The following is a 22,177-nucleotide window of genomic DNA, read 5'->3' on the forward strand; positions in this document are numbered from 1 at the left end:
ATGGATCCACGGCCCAGATCCATGCCCAACTGGGTCCCCGACCCAGGTCCATTTCAAACTGGGTCCACAACCCAAATCCATTCCAAACTGGGTCCACGACCCAGATCCTTTCAACTGGGTTTACGACCCAGATCCGATCAAACTAGGTCCACGACCCAGATCCACTCCAACTGGGTCCACGACCCAGATCCATTTCAGCTGGGCACGACCCAGATCCACTTCAACTGGGTCCACGACCCAGATCCATGTCAACTGGGCACGACCCAGATCCAATCCAACTGGGTCCACTACCCAGATCCACTTCAGCTGAGCACGACCCAGATCCACTTCAACTGGGTCCACGACCCAGATCCATGTAAACTGTCCACGACCCAGATCCAATCAAACTGGGTCCATGACCCAGATCCATTTCAACCAGATCTATGACCCATATCGAATTAACAAAGATAACAACCGATCAACCAATTCAAATATATGCAACTTTCTTAAAAAAAAAAAAAAAAAAAAAAAATTCGGAAAGTACCAATTGCAGTCCTTGATCAAAGTCGGTGCCTAGAAAGATCTTACCCTGTTGATACGAGGGGGATAGACTATGTCTATTCAGGGAACAAGGTGATTTAAGAGTGCCATTGTGCGCCGCCTCTTCCTTGGAGATCGGCCTGGCTGGCGATGATTTCAGAGAATTGAATTGGAGGCTACTACAAACATGGATTTTTCCAACTTGATTTATTTCAGAAACTACTATTTTAAAATGCTTTACCGACTCCGCGTCGATGCCAGCTCCGTGCTGATGTAATTTCTTTTCAAAATGCTTTACCGACTCCGTGTCGATGCCAGCTCCGTGCTGATGTAATTTCTTTTAAAATGCTTTACCGACTCCGTGTCGATGCCAGCTCCGTGCTGATGTAATTTCTTTTAAAATGCTTTACCGACTCCGTGTCGATGCCAGCTCCGTGCTGATGTAATTTCTTTTCAACTGTTTTACCGACTCCATGTCGATGCCAGCTCTGTGCTGATGTAAGTTCTTTTAAAGTGCTTTACCGACTCCGTGTCGATGCCAGCTCCGTGCTGATGTAACTTTCAAAATACTTTACCGACTCCGTGTCGATGCCAGCTCTGGCTGATGTAATTCTTTTTTCTTCCAAACGATCCAGCTCTGCGCTGATAAACCACATTTTCAAATTCACCTAACTAAATTTCACTTTTAAGTACCATCCCCAATAATTACTGGACGTAATAAAACATCATGCATTTTCCCTTTTGATAAGTAAGATAGTAACACTTGGTGTTCTGTACCCACAGGTGGCCAAACGAAAAAAGTACAAACATCCCGAGAAGCCTCCATACTTTCTTCGATCATCTTCATCAACAATGAGTAATTCAGATGACCCACAGCCCGTTACGAATGAACTGGCCGAGGCTAATGCTATGATAGCAAAGCTGTTAGAAACAACGAAAAGGCAGGAACAAATCTTAACAGCCGTTCTGAGTAGCACTAATTTTCTACAAGCACAGGCAGCTCAACACCAAGCATCTGGGTCAAACCCTGAACTCCCTGAACAAACACGACTAGATCAACAGGCCACCCCGCCTCCTGTTGTACCAGTATACCAGGGCCCTCCACTCTACATCCCACAGAATCAACCACCTCCGGTGGTGATCCCTGACGATGAGTATAACTTCAGGGTTCCCGAAGCCAAAAGTTCTACAGATGACAAAATGGCCCAACAGATCGAGTCCCTCCAGGAAGAAATAAGACGAATGAAGGGTACAAATACTTTAGAAGGGACAAGATTTAGGGACCTTTGCTTTTACCCTAACGCACAACTGCTGGCTAAGTTCAAATGCCCGGAATTTGAAAAGTATAAAGGGGTTGGGTGTCCTTTGTCGCACCTCAAATTGTATTGTGGATCGATGTGCCAATATGGCGAGGACGACACATTGCTAGTACAGTTATTTCAGAGAAGTTTAACAGGGCCGGCACTCAAATGGTTCTCGGGGTTGGACCACTCACTTATCAAGAACTGGCAGGACTTGGCTGAAATGTTCTGGCACAACTACAGGTTTAATATAGATGTTGGTTTGGATAGAAATGATATGGCACGAATGACGAGGAAACACAAAGAAACAGTGAAAGAGTATGCCCAGAGGTGGCGAGAGTCAGCTTCCCAAGTACGACCAGCCATGACAGAACAAGAGATGAACACCACATTTATCTCTACATTGGAGAATTCCTTCTACACCCATCTGGTAGGTCATACTACGGGCACTTTTTCTAATTTGGTTCAAGTGGCAGACCGGGTCGAGGACGGGATTCGAACCGGTCTAATATTTGACTTCACAGCCCTAAGCGCAGCAGCAGGGACATCGACACTGAAGAAACCAATGCCATTAGTCAAGAAAAAAGATGAGCCTCAAGTCAACAATGTACAACCCAGCCAACCTATCTTTATTCAAGCACCAGTTCAAAGGCCACAAGCACCACAAGTCCCTTGGACACCAGTTCCTCGAGCAGCCTGGGCTCCGGCGCCACAAAATCCATTCCGGATGGTTCCTCCACAAGCCATGCCAGCACAGCCAACGCAACAGTATGGGCAGAATCAACAAGCAAGACCGAACAGGGTTAACAGAGTGTTCACCAAGTTACCAATGACGTTGTCAGAACTACTTCCCACATTATTACAGGGAGAGTATCTTACTAAAAGACCACCGAACCCAGAAGCTTCTAAAGGAGTGGGGTACAATCCCAACCTCTTCTGTGAGTTTCATATGGGTGCACCAGGGCATTCCACTGATCAGTGTTGGCAGCTCAAACACCAAGTGCAGAATCTGATTGATCGAAAAGCCATCATATTGGGTGGGCCTGCCAACCTGCCCCAACAACAGAATATTAATCAAAACCCCCTGCCTACTCATAATGAGGAGGGGAGTGGGCACAGGGTAAATGTCATTTGTGGAGAACTCGACTTCAATCCCTCGGATCTGATAGCACCTATCGGGGAAAAAATCAGGGTACACTTCACAAACGAATCAAGGACGTCAACGGTTAACACAGTCAACCACTATGCAGATTCATCGCAGAATTCACAACTACCTCTCAGAATGGCCAACCTCACCATCCATCCCACTCATCAAAATACTACCACCCGACCACCTTTAGTCATACCTTACGGATTATCCCATCATCAAAATTCAACCCGGCCTCCCCTTGTTATACCCTACACACCACCATATTCCCAAGGATCAACTCGACCCCCCCTCCATATACCGTACATTTCATCTCCACGTCCACCACTCGTCATTCCATACACTCCATCGAATCCTCACATAACTCCCCCTACCATCACTACATCCAAATCATTACCACCACCTCTCATTCTCAATGTGAAGCCCGACCCACCTCCCATAACCATACTCTCACCTAAATCATTCCCCTATAGTTCCGATCAAGCAATTCCTTGGAGCTATGAAACCATTATCACCACAAACAACGGGGTCGAAACAATGAAGAAAACAATGGTGGCTGATATCGGCCGTATAATCAGGGCAGGAAAATGTCAGAAAATATGAAAAAATGGGATAAAAATCAGGGAAGAAAGCAAAGAGACTACAAAAGAGGTGACCGACGAAGAAAAAAGGGAAGCAAAGGGAAAGGGTAAACTGTACAAGGAGGAGAAGACGGAAGAAAAAGTGAAAGTGACAGACCAAGAAGCTGCCGACTTCATTAAGCTTGTTCTCAAGAGAGAGCACAATATCGTAGACCAGCTAAACAAACAGCCAGCTCAAATCAGTATTCTGGGTTTGATGCAAAAGTCAGAAGAGCACCAAGAGGCATTGTTGAAAGTCCTAAGGGGATCACATGTACCTTCGACCACGACACCGGCGCAGTTAGAGCAAACAGTCGGCCAGATCATGGCCTCCAATCCTATTATCTTCATAGAAAATGAGTTTACACCTGAAGGAACGGGGCACATCGAGCCACTAAACATTATGGTCATATGCAAGGGCATGATGGTTGCCAGGGTGCTGATTGACAACGGCTCAGCGCTTAATGTTTGTCCACTTGAGACCTTCCGAAAGCTGAGTGCCGATTGGTCGCATGTGAAGCCCAACAACAAGGTTGTTCGAGGGTTCAATAGTTCGAAAAGGGACTCGCTGGGCGAAGTAGAATTACCAATCACAATAGGCCCATGTACGTTCGAAGTAACGTTCGAGGTCATGGAGATACCAACGACATTCAACTTACTATTGGGTAGACCATGGATCCATACTGCTGGGGCTATGCCTTCCTCGTTGCACCAAAGAGTCAAATTTATCATGGGGCAGAGGATGATATCAGTATTGGCAGAGAACCTTATTCCAGCTGGGAGAGCCCCAGACGTGCCTTTCATTGATATAGAGATAACGAAGGACAAGGCACTCTACCATTCGTACCAATTCGCGGCTGTCAACCACATCGAGAAGGGAAAGGAGAAGGTAAAGGCAAAGCTATCGAGAGCGAACATTATGGTTGGTCGGGTCATGAAAAGGGGAGGTTACCGGCCCAAGCAAGGGTTAGGACCAGGGGGAAGAGGAAGAGCTACACCAGTCGAAGCAAGCAAATATACTCCTTATTTTGGTCTAGGGTTCAGGCCCACAAAGAAGGATATAGCAGAAATGAAAGAAAAGAAGAAAGAACTTCGACTAGCAAGAAAGAAAAATCGGGAATCGAATGTCTGGAACCCGGGCCGAGTCCCTCACATTAGTGTTAGCTTCTCAAAGTCCCATATCAGACCCAACAACTTATCAGAACCACCACGGGCAAAAAGGCCAAAAAAGGTAAATATCGCACCACTGCACAAAGACCCAATCGTCGAGTCCCAATCATCCTTCGTAGAAGGCATTGACATTTTGTTCAATGGGGATTCCGAAGAAAGTCCATCGGAGACCGCTCCAACATCCATCAAAGTGGAAATCATTACCAGCCAAGGGAACGAATCACCTTTTCCCACCGGCATCGACTGGGCATCAGTCGTCATCCCACTGAGTTTGGGAGGGACTGTGCCCCAACCTGACAACAACAAAGATCAATCGGAGATCATGGTTATCTCCGAACCACCAACCAAATCACCCAACAAATCACTCTCACATCTCATCCACCCACTCAGAGAAGGAGAGACTCTGAACAATTGGGAGGAATTCCCCCTAACCCTTGAGGCTACCATAGCCTCTATAAAAAAACGCTGTTAGGCGACATTAGTTTGCCCGAGGATCATAACGAGCCCGAGTCCTCGGGTAAAGACTGTTTTGAGGGCTCCCTATCTTTACTAATACATGACTGCTCTTCTTATTTCAGATGTCCAGAAAATAGTACTCAAAAACCAAAAAAATCAAAAATTCTTCAAAAACCGAAAAAATCAAAAAGTCTTCAAAAAAGAAAAAAATCAAAAAGTTTTCAAAATCTCAAAAAAATTGATATATTCCAAAAATCCAAAAAAGAGTTTTCTCAGAATTTAAGGGGTTTGTCTCAATCGGATGGACCTTTGGACAGAACAGAATATGAAAAGGACGAGTATGACTTCGATCTCGAACTCGACTTCGATCTCATGGGAATTGAGGAAGAGTCTGAGGACGAAGTGGAATACCCTCCTAAAGAAATCAAGGACCTTTTAGAACGACATGAAAAAGGTGTTCAGCCAAACATTGAGGATACAGACTCTGTCAATCTTGGCACTGAAGATGACCCACGTGTTGTAAAAATCTGAGCCTTGTTAACCCCTCAGCAAAAAGAAGAAATGATTGAACTATTGCGTAACTATCAAGACATCTTCGCCTGGTCTTACAAAGATATGCCTGGTTTAGACACAGATCTCGTTGTTCACAAACTGCCGCTCGCTCCTGGGAACAAGCCGATCAAGCAAAAATTGAGAAGACTCAAGCCAGAATGGACACTCAAAGTCAAAGACGAAGTGATGAAACAGTTCCAAGCAGGATTTCTCACAGTCTCCACATACCCCGAATGGCTAGCCAATGTCGTTCCGGTACCAAAGAAGGACGGGAAAGTACGAATGTGTGTCGACTATCGGGATTTGAACAAAACCAGTCCTAAGGACGATTTTCCATTACCTCACATCGATACTCTAGTCGATAGCACAGCGGGGCATGGTATGTTCTCATTCATGGATGGTTTTTCCGGATATAATCAGATAAAAATGGCAAAAGAAGACCAAGAGAAAACAACATTCATTACACCCTGGGGCACGTTTCATTACAAAGTCATGCCGTTTGGGCTTAAAAACGCAGGGGTAACTTATCAACGTGCAATGACGGCTTTATTCCACGACATGATCCACAAGGAAATGGAAGTCTACGTAGATGATATGATCGCTAAATCAGGCATAAAAGAAGACCATCTGGTAAATCTGAAAAAGTTGTTCGACAGGCTAAGAAAGTACAGCTTAAGGCTCAATCCAGCAAAGTGTGTCTTTGGGGCAACATCAGGCAAACTATTGGGCTTCATCGTTAGTAGAAGAGGCATTGAGATAGATCCAGCAAAGACCAAGTACATTCTTGAAATGAAAGCACCGGTATCAGAAAAGGATGTCCGAGCATTTCTGGGTAGAATACAATATATCAGCAGATTCATCGCACAACTCACGCCTATCTGTGAACCAGTATTTAAGCTACTCAGAAAAGATATGCCGAAAGCATGGAACGAAGACTGTCAAGAAGCCTTCGACAAGATAAAGAAATATCTGCTCAATCCACCAGTTTTGATTCCTCCTACGCCAGGACGACCCTTACTGTTGTACATCTCGGTGCAAGAAACGTCTATGGGCTGTGTACTGGGGCAACACGATGAGTCAGGCAGAAAAGAGCAAGCCATTTACTATCTCAGCAAAAAGTTCACTGATTATGAGGCAAAGTATTCGGCACTCGAGAAGACTTGCTGCGCATTGGTCTGGGCATCCCAACGACTACGCCACTATCTCCTCAGCTACTCGACCATGCTCATTGCTCGAATGGACCCGCTCAAGTATCTCTTCGAAAAACCAGCACTGACAGGTCGTACTGCAAAATGGCAATTACTACTATCTGAGTTCGACATCACCTATGTCACTCAAAAGGCCATCAAAGGGCAAGCCATTGCCGACCATTTAGTAGAGCATCCATTGCCTGATTACGAACCATTAAAGACAAACTTTCCTGATGAAGCCATATTGCTCACTGAGATTGAGGACGATGATGAAGAACCAGGATGGAAAATGTACTTCGACGGAGCAGCAAATCAAAAAGGGAACGGAATAGGGGCAGTCTTGATCAAACCAGATGGGTCCCACGTGCCCATTGCAATCAGACTGAACTTCCAATGTTCTAACAACGACGCTGAATACGAAGCGTGCATAGCAGGGTTGAAAGCGGCACTGGATCTCGAGGTAGATGAGATCGATGTTTTCGGAGATTAAGGCCTAGTAGTCTATCAGACGACTGGAGAATGGAAGACTCGAGAGCAGAGATTGATCCCTTACCATGAGTATCTCGAAGAGCTAAGCTCATGCTTCGATAGAATCTCATTCACTTATATGCCGAGAGCTAAGAATCAGTTTGCTGATGCACTAGCAACGCTCGCTTCTATGATCAGTATCTCAGAAGATTTAATCATTGACCCTATTGAGATTGGACTTCAAGATGAGCCAGCTTACTGCCTACCCGTCGAAGTTGAAGAATCTGAAGAAAAGCCTTGGTACTCAGACATCAAAGCCTATCTCGAAGACCGAACTCTCCCATCAGACGCAACATCTAATGATCGAAGGACTATTCAGAAGCTAGCAGGACAATTCTTCCTAAGCAATGGCATTCTGTATAAGAAATCACACCATGAAGTCTTACTCCGATGTGTGGCAGAAATAGAAGCAAAACGATTGATCGAAACCGTACATGATGGAGTCTACGGACCTCACATGAATGGTCACATGCTTGCTAAGAAGATCATGAGAATGGGATATTACTGGACAACAATGGAAAGTGATTGCTATCAACATGTCCGTAAATGCCATCTCTGCCAGATTTATGCCAATAAGATCAACGCGCCACCTTCAGAGTTGCACAATATGACTACTCCTTGGCCCTTCTCACTCTGGGGCATGGACGTTATTGGACAGATTTCGCCAAAAGCTTCAAATGGGCACCGCTTCATCCTAGTCGCTATCGATTACTTTACGAAATGGGTAGAAGCAGCTTCTTATGCAAATGTCACCAAGAGCACTGTTCTGAAGTTTGTTAAGAACAATATCATCTACAGATATGGACTTCCCAGCGGATTGGTAACAGACAACGCTAAGAACTTCAAAAACAAGGACATGATCAAGATGTGCGAAGACTTCTAGATCACTCATCACAACTCTGTACCTTATAGGCCTAAAATGAACGGAGCAGTTGAAGCTGCCAACAAGAATATCAAAAGAATCATCGAGAAGATGGCAGTCACTTACAAGGATTAGCACGACATGTTACCTTTTGTCTTCCACGCTTATCGGACTTCATTTCGAACTTCAACCGGGGCAACTCCGTATTCACTGGTCTATGGAATGGAAGCAGTCTTACCCGTTGAAGTTGAGATTCCCTCCCTCCGAATCTTAAAAGAAGCAGAGTTGGATGAAACAGAATGGGTTCAAGCTCGGTTTGATCAATTAAATCTGATTGAAGAAAAACGCCTTGCAGCCATTTGCCACGGACATATTTATCATAAACGAATAGCTCGAGCCTACAATAAGAAAGTCAAACCTCGAAATTTCTCACCAGGAGACCTTGTCTTGAAAAAGATCTTACCGATACAAGAAGATGCTAGGGGAAAATTCAGACCAAACTACGAGGGACCATTCATTGTGCAGAAGATGATGACGGGAGGAGCTTTGATCCTTACAGAGATGGACGGACAAGTCTTCCCTCAACCGATCAATGCTGACACCGTTAAGAAGTACTACGTCTAAGATTTGACCCTGAGATGACGAAAGGCCATCTTTGCTATCCTAAAAATAACTATCTAACCCTAGTCAACCCCTTTGAGCCATCACGTTCATTTCTTAACCTAAAGACTGGGGCAAGTCAACGTTACAAAAAAAAAAAAAAAAAAAAAAGAGAAACAAAAGAAAAGAAAATCAGAAAGTCAAAACAACAAGTTACTCCTGGCCCGCATGAGGATAAACTGTGAACGGCTAAAATACAAAAAAATTCAAAAAATTCAAAAAAACTCGGACACTTGATCTGAGCTAGACCCAAATCTCCAGCCTAAACAAGTTCGAGAGACGCTGTGAGGAGACATAGATCACCTTTTCGAAACAAAAATAGACGAACCCCCAAGTTTAACCCACTCTAGACGAACCTACCTTAACCTTTTTGTACCTTTCCACTACACTCAGCCTTAGCCAACCCTTCGTCCTATCAAAAGTCCTTTCGGATCAGGGAACGTTCTGAGGCATCATAGTGACGGTGGTAGCACCAATGATCCGGCAGCTTGATCCGGACCTCAAGTCTGATTAGTCGTTGGAAGACGCGAGTGTAGAGTAGCCGATCTCGCTGCTCAACTTGAGTTGCCGAACCACGAATAGTCGTCAGCAAATTCGAGAGGGGAATCTAGATCTGTTACTCAAGAAAGAGCGCCACTACAAGAGTAGAGTCGTCGATCTCGCAGCTCAACTTGAATCACCAAGCCACAAAGACGCAGAGGCTCCAAACAAGATTTGTAATGTAAAAATCCAAAAAAATACAAGCATACTCTGAAAGGGCATAGTGAAAACTCGAAAGGGCGCTATGAGTAAAAAAATCAGACTATGGCAAGATTAAAGCCACCGGCACGATGAAAACCCAAAAAGGCGTCGATGCGCAAAAATGTGGAAACCGGGTCTGGTGAAAACCGTAACTGGCACCAGGGGCAATAAGGGAAAAAAACAATTTTAAAAAATAATAATAAAATAAATAAATAAATAAATAAAAATAAAATAAAATGAACAACTCCTGGCCCGCATGAGTATAAACAGTGAACGGTAAAAATTTCCCAAAATCCTAAGTCCCATTGCTCAATCGATATTCACCCAATACTTGGGCACTGGGGATGACTCTAAAAAGAGCCTGAGAACTGCTGACATCTACATCCTCAGTAGTTGGCAAAAATACAAATATCATCGAGATAACAAAGGTTTTTCAAAAAGTCTTCATATTTTGGGTCTACAATATCAATTCGACAAAGATAAATCACCAAAAGTGCAAATATTTTCAAAACTACTATTTTGGCCAGTGATGAAAAATCTAGGACTTACTCAAACTTCATGTTTTCAAAACAATAGATATACCTGAGGCCAAATAAGTAAAAAACCTATTTTCTTTTCATAAAAAAAAAAAAAAAAAATTGATAAAAGAAAAAAGAATGGTGCCAATCATGCATCTCGACGAGAAATGAAGAAAGAAGCAAATCTCTCTCCTAAGGCACAAATTCGGGCAACTTTTCCCATCATCACTACCTCAGCATCCAAAACATCATGACTCATCAGGTAAGACGCGAAGGCATCAAAACCATGACCTTGAGCAAGCCTCTCCTAAGATCACTCTCCGGGCCTACTTAGGGGAACCATTGTGGGTACATAACCTTGATCATGCTTATGAGACTCTAAGTGGAGATGAGTACATGCAAACATTCCCGAGGGGAATTGGGCCAAAACCATTTGGATTGAAGTCAGAAGTTTCTCGAGAGACCGCCGTTGTTATCATGAATCACATTAACCTTGTTGAGATCCTTATGGATGTGAATCAGTGGTCCACCGTGTTTTCTAACACTGTTTCAAGAGCAATGACTCTTGAGGTCGTATCAACAGATTAGCAGAAAACTATAATGGAGCCCTTCAAGTGATGACAGCAGAATTTCAAGTCCCTATACCTCTGATTTCGACTTGAGAGAGTTCCTAAGGTATTGTAAACAACATGCCGAGGGGATTAGCTTGTGGTCCAACAGCAAAACTCTCTCTTGGATCAGTGACAGCTGTTAACAACCATATTGCATGTGGTCCAACAACAGCAAAACTCTCTCTTGGATCAGTGATAGCTGTTAACAACCATATTGCATGTGGTCCAACAACAGCAAAACTCTCTTTTGGATCAGTGATAGTTGTTAACAACCATATTGCATGTGGTCCAACAACAGCAAAACTCTCTCTTGGATCTTGTGGCAACAGTTAACAGCCATATTGCTTGCACCATTAAAAATCAAAAAATCAAAAAAAAAAAAAAAAAAATCAAAAAAATCAAAAAATCAAAAAAAATCAAAAAAATCGAAAAACAGCATTTTTGCAAAAGCTCAATTCATTTGTCCAAGACTTTTTAGAAAACTCCCGTTTCAAAGTTTTTCTCCAAACTACCACAAATCCGAGACCTCACACGAGCTCCGCGCCACGAGGTCGAGGAAATCAAAAGGCTCACCCTGTCAGACCCCGTGCTTGGGTAGCCACTTCTTACCATCAAATTTGTCAAATCAAATCAGTATTTTCAAACTTGTCTGAGCAAAATCCTCGGGCCCGTACAAATCAGGGTTTCGTCTATTCTTTGCAGTTCTTTTCACGCAATTCCTGCAAAGAGGGGCAGCTGTAGACACCCAAATTTGATCGGGCCCTCGACGCAAAATGCCCCAAAAATAGCAAAAATCAGAATGGGCTCCGAAGCCCAAACCTACCAAAAATCCAATAAATTTTGTCATCTTATTTTTAATAAACGGCCCAAGGCCTTTCACGTGGCCCACGAACCAAATCCCTTACCATCCTTCTAAACCCAACTCAACTCAATCCAACATAAGTCCAAATCCATTATCCAAGCCTATTCAACTCAACCCAAATCCATTCCTATTCAACCAACAACCTAAGTCCAACCAAACACTCTACCCAAGCCCAAATCATTCAACCCAAACCCAATTCTCTACCCAAGCCCAACATCACAACCAATCACCTAATATGACACATGTCATTACCCCCTTCCACCTCCCTCATCCAATCCAACCAACCAACTCCATTACTTCCCTCCAAAAATTAATTCAACCCATAACTCTACTCTAACCTATCCTATCCATTCTCTCAAATCAAACACTTATAACCTATCACCCTCCCCTAATCTACTCCCATCATTTCCTACAAAATCCATCTCTACAACCTACACCTACACCCATCCTCTCAAATCAAACACTCATCATTTCCCATCAACTCATCATCCCTCACCCTTCTTTCATCAACTTTGACACATGTCATCATCTCCCTCACCCTCTCAAAATATCATCAACCACCCCATTAAATCCTCCATTCTCTTAAAACCAAACACCACTTAATCACAACTACCAATTAATTACCCCCTTTAAACAATCTCATCCTCTCAACCACTCTCATCAATTCTCCTCCATCTAACACTCAACCCAAATGGGTTTAAAGATCCAACCCATTTAACCCCCCTTCCCTAAATACCCTCCAACCTCCATCAAATTACACCCACCCTTCTCTTAAACCCCATACCATTCTATCACTTCTCAATCCTTCACCCCATTATACCCCTAAAATAACCCTCCAACTTCTATAAAAACCCCTTCATTCTCTCCTTACAAGAACTAATGAAACTTTGGCAAAAAAACTCTAAAAAATTACAACTCACCTCAACTCTCTACTCTTGCTCTACTCTCAACACCCAACTCTCAACTCTCAACTCTCAACCTTCTCTCAAACAAGTCAAGCAAGGAAAAAGAAATCAAAGGAAGTCAAAGGAAGTCAAGGAAGGAACAAGGTGGGTTTGGACCAAGAACACCCCCCTCAACTTCCCTCATCTACTCTCCCTTTCTCTACACATTTGCACACACCCCACTATGGTCTAAATCACCAAAGGGCCCCTTCTTCATAAGGGTGCCCTCAATGATTTGAACCAACATCGAAACCCCACACTTGAGGGCACACATCGATTTTCTTTCATTTTTACTTTCTTTTTATTTCAAAAAACCGAATCCGAGGTTACCACATTACGTGGATGGAGTAGGGTGCCTAACACCTTCCCTACTCCATAAATGGACCCCCTTACCTTTGAATCAAGGTTGGACCAAACATGCATTATCCAACGAGAGTCATCATATGTCCAAAGTGACATGTTTTTCAAGAAATACAACTTCGGGTGACCATTCACACCCTTTTGTCAAATTTGAATGGTGGCGACTCCAAAACACCCCAAAGTGGAGGGATGTTTTTGAAAATATTGAAAATCCCGTGTCCACAGTCGATCTTGCTCTATTTTTATCATAAGTTAACCCTCTCAATTCATGCATTGTCCCTTGTAATGATACCTTTGATCCTTTCAACGGTGCAAACACTGAGGTTGTTAGCAGTCGCAACAAATCCAAGAGAAAGTTTTGTAATTGGAGCTGAATCGACCAAGATCTAGAATGCGATAATCAGTAGAGATCCACCAAACCCAACTTCAGTAATTCTACCTCTATTTACTGTTAGCCCATCGTGGAATATAACAAAACTAGGGAGAAGGAGTGCTACATAGTCTGGGTCTCCCCCATTTAGAACCACGGTCATTGCAACAATATCAACAGGAGCATAGATTACAAAAGAGCCCGTCGCATCGATGCTACTCTCTTGTAATATCAACATGTTGCTCTGGCTGGAATTTGGAGTATTAACTCGTAGTAGAGAGACACAGTTACGGAGATCTCTACCATTAGCAATATGTGTTATTTCTTGAACAGTACCGCCATTAGAAAGAATGTCCCACTAACTTTTCAAGTTCTCATCTCGAAGGAAGTTGAAAACTCTCTTTGGTGGGATTGGAAGCCAGAAGGAAGTAGCTGCACTTGACACAATACCAGGAGGCTTGCCGGGATCATTTATGATTTTTCTAATCATGACTCTTACATTTTCAGCTCCACTTCCCGATAATGTTGTCCATGTGTGAGCGGTGGAAGCACTCACACCAGAGCAAAAACTCATCACCATTTTCTCAGCCAACTTCAACATACACTTTCATCCTTCTTGACTTGTGATCACACCAACATCTCCTGCCAGCATGTTACTAGCCATAACCCTTGCAAGGCGTTCCCATTATCGATCTAAGGTGGTAATCCAATGCTTTGTGCCAAACCCAAGGCTGGAGTTAACCAGTGTTCTTTATATACTATGAACTATTTTTTCATCCACTCCTACTCGTTCAACCCGTATGACCTTGGAGTAACCATTTAGCATATCTTGGATTAAATAGCCTGATGGCCTTCTTTGACATCTCGATATCGGGCTAGGACACAAATTTGACATCTCGATATCGGGTTAGGACACAAATGATCTAAGGAGACATCTACCACCATCCAAATCCCCTCAGCATGTTGTTTACAATACCTTACAAAGAAACTCTCTCAAGTCAGAACCAAAGGTGAAGGGACTTGAAATTCTGTTGTCATCACTTGGAGGGCTCCATTATAGTTTTCTGCTACATCGGTTGATAGGACTTCTAAATTCATGGCTTTTGAAACAATGCTAGAAAATACAGTGGACCACTGATTCACATCCATAAAGATCTTAACAAGGTTAATGCAATTCATGATAACAATGGCCATTTCTCGAGAAGCTTCTGACTTTAATCCAAATGATTTTGGCCCAACTCCCCTCAGGGATGTTTGTATATACTCATCTTTACTTAGAATCTCATAAGCACGATCAAGGCCATACACCCACAACGATTTCCCTAGTTGGGCTATTCTTATAAACTCTTGGTTTATCTACCTCAGTAGGCCCGAAGAGTGATCTTAGGAGGGGCTTGCTCGGGGTCTTTGCTTTCGATGCCTTCGCATCTTGTCTAGTGAGTCGTGATGCTTCGAACATTGAAAAAGTGATGATAAGTCAGGCTGCTTGGATCCATGCTTTGGAGAATCGTCTTGACTCTTCTTTCATGATGTTTGATTGACTGCGTTGTATTCACTCTTTTTGTATTTTCTTTTCATTATCTGAATGTATGCAAAATGTTGAAAGATTAATGCAAAGAAAATAGGTTTTGTACTTACTTGGCCTCAGGTGTATCTAATGCTTTGAAAACTTGAAGTTTGAATAAGACCTAGATTCTTCATCATCGATCAAAATAGTAGTTTTTCCTTCTGCAATTTTGTGAAATGTCTTTATCAAATGAGTACGATAAATTCAGAGTTTGTAAAATATTTGGTTATGACGATCTTGGTGTGTTTGCCAACCACAGAGGATATAAATGTCAATTGCTCTTTTGGTTACTTTAGAGTCATTCCCAGTGCCCTGGTATTGGAAGACTATTATCTGTTTGGGTCTCGAGATTTTGCTGTTCATAGTTTATACTCTTGCGGACCAGGAGTTCTTTTTTTTTTTTTTTACCCTTATTGCCATTGGTGCCAATTACGATTTTCACCAGACCCGGTTTCCACATTTTTGCGCATCAATGCCTTTTGGGTTTTCATCGGGCCGGTGGCTTTGATCTTACCTTAATCTAATTTTTTTACTCATAGCACCCTTTCAAGTTTTCACTATGCCCATTTCAGACCATGCTTATATTTTTTAATTTTTCACTACAATTCTGCTCGGAGTCTCTGTGACTTGGGTACTTGGTGACTCAAGTTGATCCGTGAGATTGATGATTCTACTCTTGTAGTGGCACTATTTCTTAAGTAATAGATCTAGATTCCCCTCTCGAGTTTTCCAATGACTATTCATGGTTCGACAACTCAAGTTGAGCCGCGAGCTCGACTACTCTACACTTCGAGAATTTTTTTTTTCGAATATCAGACCTGGATTCCCTTCTCGAGTCTTCCTACGATTAACAAGATTTTGAGGTCCGGACCAAGTCACGAAATCATTGGTGTTACCACTGTCATCATGTTGCCTTGGAACATTTCCTAATCAAAAAGGACTTTTAGTGGGACGAAACGTTGGCTTAGGCTAATGGTAGTGGAAAGATACAAAAATGTTACGGTAGGTTTGTCTAGAGTGGTTTAGACATGGGGCTCGATTATTTTTGTTTCGAAAAGGTGATCTATGTCTCCTCCCAGCGTCTCTCGAACTTGTTTAGACTGGAGATTTGGGTCGACCTCAGATCAAGTGTCATATTTTTTGACTTTTTTGATTTTTTTAGCCGTTCACAGTTTATCCTCATGCGGGCTAGGAGTATTTGAATGTTTTACTTATTTTATCTTCTTTTTTTATTTTTTTACCCTTATTGCCCCTAGTGCCAATTACAGTTTTCACCAGACCCGATTTCCACATTTTTGTGCATCAATGCATTTTGGGTTTTTATCATGCCGATGGCTTTAATCTTGCCATAGCGCCTTTTCAGGTTTTCACTATGCCCTTTCAGATCATGCTTATATTTTTTAATTTTTTATTACAATTCTACCCGGAGTCTCTGTCTTTGTGGCTTGGTGACTCAAGTTGAGCCGCGAGATTGACGACTCTACTCTTGTAGTGGCACTCTTTGAGTAATAGATCTAGATTCCCCTCTCGAGTTTTTCGACGACTATTCACGGTTCAACAACTCAAGTTGAGCCGTGAGATCGGCTACTCTATACTTCGAGTACTCTTTTTTTTTTCAAATATCCAACCTGGATTCCCCTCTCGAGTCTTCCAACGATTAACAAGACTTTGAGGTCCAGACCAAGTCACAAGATCAATGGTGCTGTCATTGTCATTATGTTGCCTTAGAACCTTGCTTGATCAAAAAGGACTTTTAGTGGGACGAAACGTTGGCTTAGGCTTATGGTAATGGAAGGATACAAAAAGGTTACGGTTTGGGTGTATTTAGAGTGGTTTGGGGCTCGTCTATTTTTTACTTCGAAAAGGTGATTTATGTCTCCTTCCAGCGTCTCTCGAACTTGTTTAGGCTGGAGATTTGGGTCGAGCTTAGATCAAGTGATCGAGCTTTTTGACTTTTTTAATTTTTTGTATTTTTAGCCGTTCACAGTTTATCCTCATGCGGGGCAGGAGTATTTGAATGTTTTACTTATTTTGCTGATTTTCTCTTCTTTTATCCTTTTTTTTTACTTACCCCAGTCTTAGGTTAAGAAATGAACGCGATGGCTCAAAGGGGTTGACTAGGGTTGATATTTGGTTTAAAATAGCAAAGATGGCCTTTCGTCATCTCAGGGTCGGTTTTTAGGCGTAGTACCTCTTAACAGTGTCAGCATTGATCGGTTGCGAGAAGACTTGTCCGTCCATTTCTGTAAGGATCAGAGCTCTTCCCGTCATCACCTTTTACACAATGAAGGGTCCCTCATAGTTTGGTTGAAACTTTCCTCTAGCATATTCTTGGATTGACAGAATTTTCTTCAGAACAAGATCTCCTGGTGAAAAATCCCTAGGCTTAACTTTCTTGTTATAGGCACGAGCTATTCGTCGTTGATAGATTTGTCCATGGCAAATGGCTGCAAGGCGTTTCTCTTCAATTAGATTTAGTTGATCAAACCGAGCTTGAATCATTTAGTTTCATCTAATTCTACTTCTTTTAAAGATCCGGAGGGAGGGAATCTCAATCTCTATGGGTAAGACGGCTTCCATTCCGTATACCAGTGAGTATGGAGTTGCCCTAGTCGAGGTTCTGAATGAGGTTCGATAGGTGTGAAGTGTAAAAGGCAATATGTCACCCCAATCGTTGTACGTAACTGCTATCTTCTCAATTATTTTCTTGATATTCTTGTTGGCTACCTCGACTGCTCCGTTCATCTTAGGTCTATAGGGTACAGAGTTCTGATGAGTGATCTGGAAGTCTTCGTACATCTTGATCATATCTTTGTTCTTGAAATTTTTAGCATTATTAGTCACTAGTCCGCTGGGAAGTCCATACCGACAGATGATGTTATTCTTGATAAACTTCAAGACGTTGCTTTTGGTGACATTAGCATAAGATGCTGCTTTTACCCATTTGGTAAAATAGTCGATAACAATGAGGATGAAACGATGCCCATTTACAGTTTTAAGTGAGATCTGTCCGATGACGTCCATGCCCCAGAGCGAGAAGAGCCAAGGAGTGGTCATATTATATAATTCTGAAGGCGGAGCATTGATCTTGTTGGCATATATCTGGCATAGATGGCATTTGCGAACATGCTGATAGCAGTCACTCTCCATTGTCGACCAATAGTATCCCATCCTCATGATCTTTTTAGCAAGCATGTGACCATTCATGCGGGACCCACAGACTCTACCGTGTACGGTCTAGATTAGTCGTTTTGCTTCTTCTGCCACACACCGGAGTAAGACCTTGTGGTGCAACTTCTTGTACAGAATACCGTTGCTTAAAAAGAATTGCCTTGCTAGCTTCTGAATAGTCCTTTGATTATTTGGCGTTGCATCTGAGGGGCGATCTTCGAGATATGCCTTGATGTCTGAATACCAAGGCTTTTCTTCGGATTCTTCTATTTTGACGGGTAAGCAATAAATCGGCTCATCTTGAATTTCAATCTCAATAGGGTCGATGATTAAGTCTTCCAAGATACTGATCATAGAAGCGAGTGTAGCTAGCGCATCTACAAACTGATTCTTGGCTTTTGGCATGTATGTGAATTAAATCCTATCAAAACACGAGCTTAGTTCTTCCAAATACTCGTGGTAAGGGACCAGTCTCTACTCTCGGGTCTTCTATTCTCCAGTCGTCTGATAGACTACTAAGCTTGAATCTCTGAAAACATCAATCTCATCTACCTCAAGATCTAGTGCTGCTTTCAACCCTGCTATGCATGCTTCGTATTCAGCCTCGATTTTAGAACATTGGAATTTCAATCTAATGGGTACATGGGACCCATCTGAAAGCGCCCTCGATCCGCGGGGTGCGCGGATCCGCTTTTGACCCTTGAGGTTTGGGAGTCGCCACCTAGTTATTGTGGTCTAAGAACCAAACTGACTTTAAAATGGATAAAAACTAATCTACTACAGAATATCTGAATCCGGGGATCATGTTACGGGGTTGAAAGGTGTTAGGCACCAACCCCGCCCGGCTATTGCCGGTCTTTACTTATCCAAAATAAATCTACATCACTAATGACAAACCTAGATTAAAAAAAAACTTACTTTCAATTAGTAAAAGTACTATTCCCTCAAATCTGGTGAAAGCGACTCCTTGTACCGTATTCCTTACTTCGTTCTATCTCCAGATCTGATTTTTGATCTCTGAGGTAAGGTATCTCCTTCTTAGATCTGGGTGCTTCAAATTTGTTGTGGATTTTTGGGATGTTTTTGAGAGGTTTTTTAGGTGTTTTCTAGGCTAAAATTGAAGGGGGGATGTTAGGTAAGGAGTTGGGGCTCCAAAACTAGGGTTTATGGGGGGCTAGGGGAGCTTCTAGACCTACTTCTCTTAGGATTTATCATTTGATACGAAAATAGGGTGTGAGCACCTCTATTTATAGATTTTTTTAGGGGTTGATTTGGATAGAGTTAGTATTTAATTAGAGTTCTTTTAATTAGAGTTGTGTTTTACTTAGACTTGTTTTAGGTAGAATTATTTTTTAATTAGAATTGTTTTAGGTAGAATTGTTTTTAAGTTAGAACTCTATTAGATAGAGTTATTATTTAATTAGAATTCTATTAAGACTTTTGGTCTTATTTGATTGACTTTTAATATTTTGACTTTGGTCTTAATTGATTGACTTTTAATATCTTGACTTCAGTCTTACTTAATTGACTTTAATTTTGACTTTAGTCTCACTTGATTGACTTTAATACGTTGACCTTACTTTTGCTTGATTTACTTTAAATTTTTGGATAACCCCCCTCTAAAATATCTTTAATTCTTTGGACCCCCAAATGGAGGGGTCCTTAAAGAAATATCCCACGAACCCTCAACAATTTTACTTGAAAACCCGATTGATCGATTTTTTGATTCAAAATTTTAAATTAATTTCATTAATGTTTCACTTTAATTATTTAATATTTTATTTATTAATTTGAAAATTTTTAATTATGAAAATTGTGAAATTATCGTTTTACCCCTGGAGAGGACTTTTCACGTTTTAAGTCGGTTTTTAATGTTCTAGGATGTTTTAGAATCGATTTTTCGTAAGGAATTCAATGGAAATATTAGTTTTTGTTATTTATGAAATTTTTTGTGTGAAATGATTGTGAACTTTATGAGGGGCATTTTCGTAATTTTGTCAAATCTGTTAAAATTGGTGAAATGATTTATTTGGTTTCAATTTATTGTTTTATGTGTTTGAGAGAGTTTTCCTAAGCGTAACGTAGGCTCTAGGGTTATTTTGAGGTTAGGGGTATTTTGGTAATTTGATCAATTTTTAGTGATTTTTATCGTGAAACTTCTTTTTATCTGAAAATGATGATTTCTAAGTATCTAGAGTCGTATTTTCCTAGCGTAGCGTGGTTTCTAAGGTTTTGTCAATTCGAGATACCTCATCTGGATTTCTGAAACACATCTGGTAACAAAATAAAGCAATGGAATACACATCCATCATTGGGAATCATTGCGATCGGGTTGACGATTTGATTAATCAGGAGAGTGCAAAAATGGGGTGTCTACAGATGCCCCTCTTTGGCAGAGGGTTGAAGCAAACTAGATAACAAATCTATTTTGGTAAATAGTGCGATATCTGAATGCCAAAGCTAATGACAATTCATTTTGCAGCCTGATTTAGCATTTCGTCAAGGTGTTCAGATCCTTGAGGGTAAAGCTCTCCCTGAATCAAAAGGTTGTCAGGGCCTTGAGCGCAAACTCTTACTGACAGTGTCAGATCCTTGAATTTTAAAAAATTCTCCTTGACTGATGTAGCAACTGTGCAAGTGTGTGATTTAAAATCTGAGCATAATTTGAGCATAATCTATGTATAAACTGAGCATAATTTGAATATAAACTGAGCATAATTTGAATATAATCTGAGCATAAACTGAGCATAATTCCGAGAAAACCCTCGGTGGCATCTGAGCATAGTTCCGAGAAAACCCTCGGCGGTAACTGAGCATAGTTCCGAGAAAACCCTCGGCGGTATCTGAGCATAGTTCCGAGAAAACTCTCGGCGGCATCTGAGGCATCTGAGCATAGTTCCGAGAAAACCCTCGGCGGCATCTGAGCATAGTTCCGAGAAAACCCTCGGCGGCATCTGAGCATAGTTCCGAGAAAACCCTCGGCGGTACCTGAGCATAATTCCGAGAAAACCCTCGGCGGTAACTGAGCATAGTTCCGAGAAAATCCTCGGTGGTATCTGAGCATAGTTCCGAGAAAACCCTCGGCGGCATCTGAGCATAATTTCGAGAAAACCCTCGGCGGTAACTGAGCATAGTTCCGAGAAAACCCTCGGCGGCATCTGAGCATAGTTCTGAGAAAACCCTCGGCGGTAACTGAGCATAGTTCCGAGAAAACCCTCGGCGGCATCTGAGCATAGTTCCGAGAAAACCCTCGGCGGTAACTGAACATAGTTCCGAGAAAACCCTTGGCGGCATCTGAGCATAGTTCCGAGAAAACTCTCGGTGGTAACTGAGCATAGTTCCGAGAAAACCCTCAGCGACATCTGGGCTTAGTTCCGAGAAAACTCTCGGCGGTAACTGAGCATAGTTCCGAGAAAACCCTCGGCGGTATCTGAGCATAACTGGCAGAGGAATGAATAAATTTTGGGAAAGAATGACCGAATTTGGAGAAAACTGATTGAATCGGAGAGCGAATAAATCTGGAGGATAATGAATCTGGAAGAGGAATGATCGATTCCAAGAATGATTGGATTTGAAAAAGAATCTGGAGAACAAAAGAATGCCATATTTCCTATGTGAGATCCAAAATGCTTTTATTTGAACCTCAAGGAAATTTTTTTTATGAATTTAAAACCTAAGTTTTTATTTCTTTTGAACCTCAAAAGTTTTTCGAAAAAACTGTTATCAAGAGGGTAACCTTAAGTTTGGGGTTCCTATTATTTTTATAGGATTAACATTGCTCGAAGACAAAATGCCCCTAGTTTGACAATGTACGTGGCATTGAAGAAAATTGAACACATTATTAAAAAAAATGCCCCTAGTATAAGGGGGAAAAGTTACAAGAAAGAAAATGCCCTTTGTATGAAGGTTTGAAATATTTGATTACCACAAGCGCAATAAAGATTCAACTTTTAATTTTGATTAATTTTATTAAAGATTTTGAGTCAGGCTCAAGAGAACAAAATTATTTCCTTTTGAGACTCATCATA

General features: G+C 41.8%; 2 pseudogenes; one reads left to right on the forward strand and one right to left on the reverse strand.

Annotated features, from left to right (window-relative positions):
• The first annotated feature begins 1,371 nt into the window (after positions 1-1,371).
• LOC147398231 (uncharacterized) lies at positions 1,372-8,307 on the forward strand (annotated as a pseudogene).
• A 4,268-nt stretch (positions 8,308-12,575) lies between these two features.
• Positions 12,576-16,144, reverse strand: LOC147398232 (homeobox-leucine zipper protein ROC2 pseudogene; annotated as a pseudogene).
• Between the last annotated feature and the right edge of the window lie 6,033 nt (positions 16,145-22,177).

This window comes from Akebia trifoliata, chromosome 7 (genome assembly GCF_017979445.1).
Source record: "Akebia trifoliata isolate Shusen 1 chromosome 7, ASM1797944v1, whole genome shotgun sequence".
In the NCBI taxonomy this organism is placed as follows: Eukaryota; Viridiplantae; Streptophyta; class Magnoliopsida; order Ranunculales; family Lardizabalaceae; genus Akebia; species Akebia trifoliata.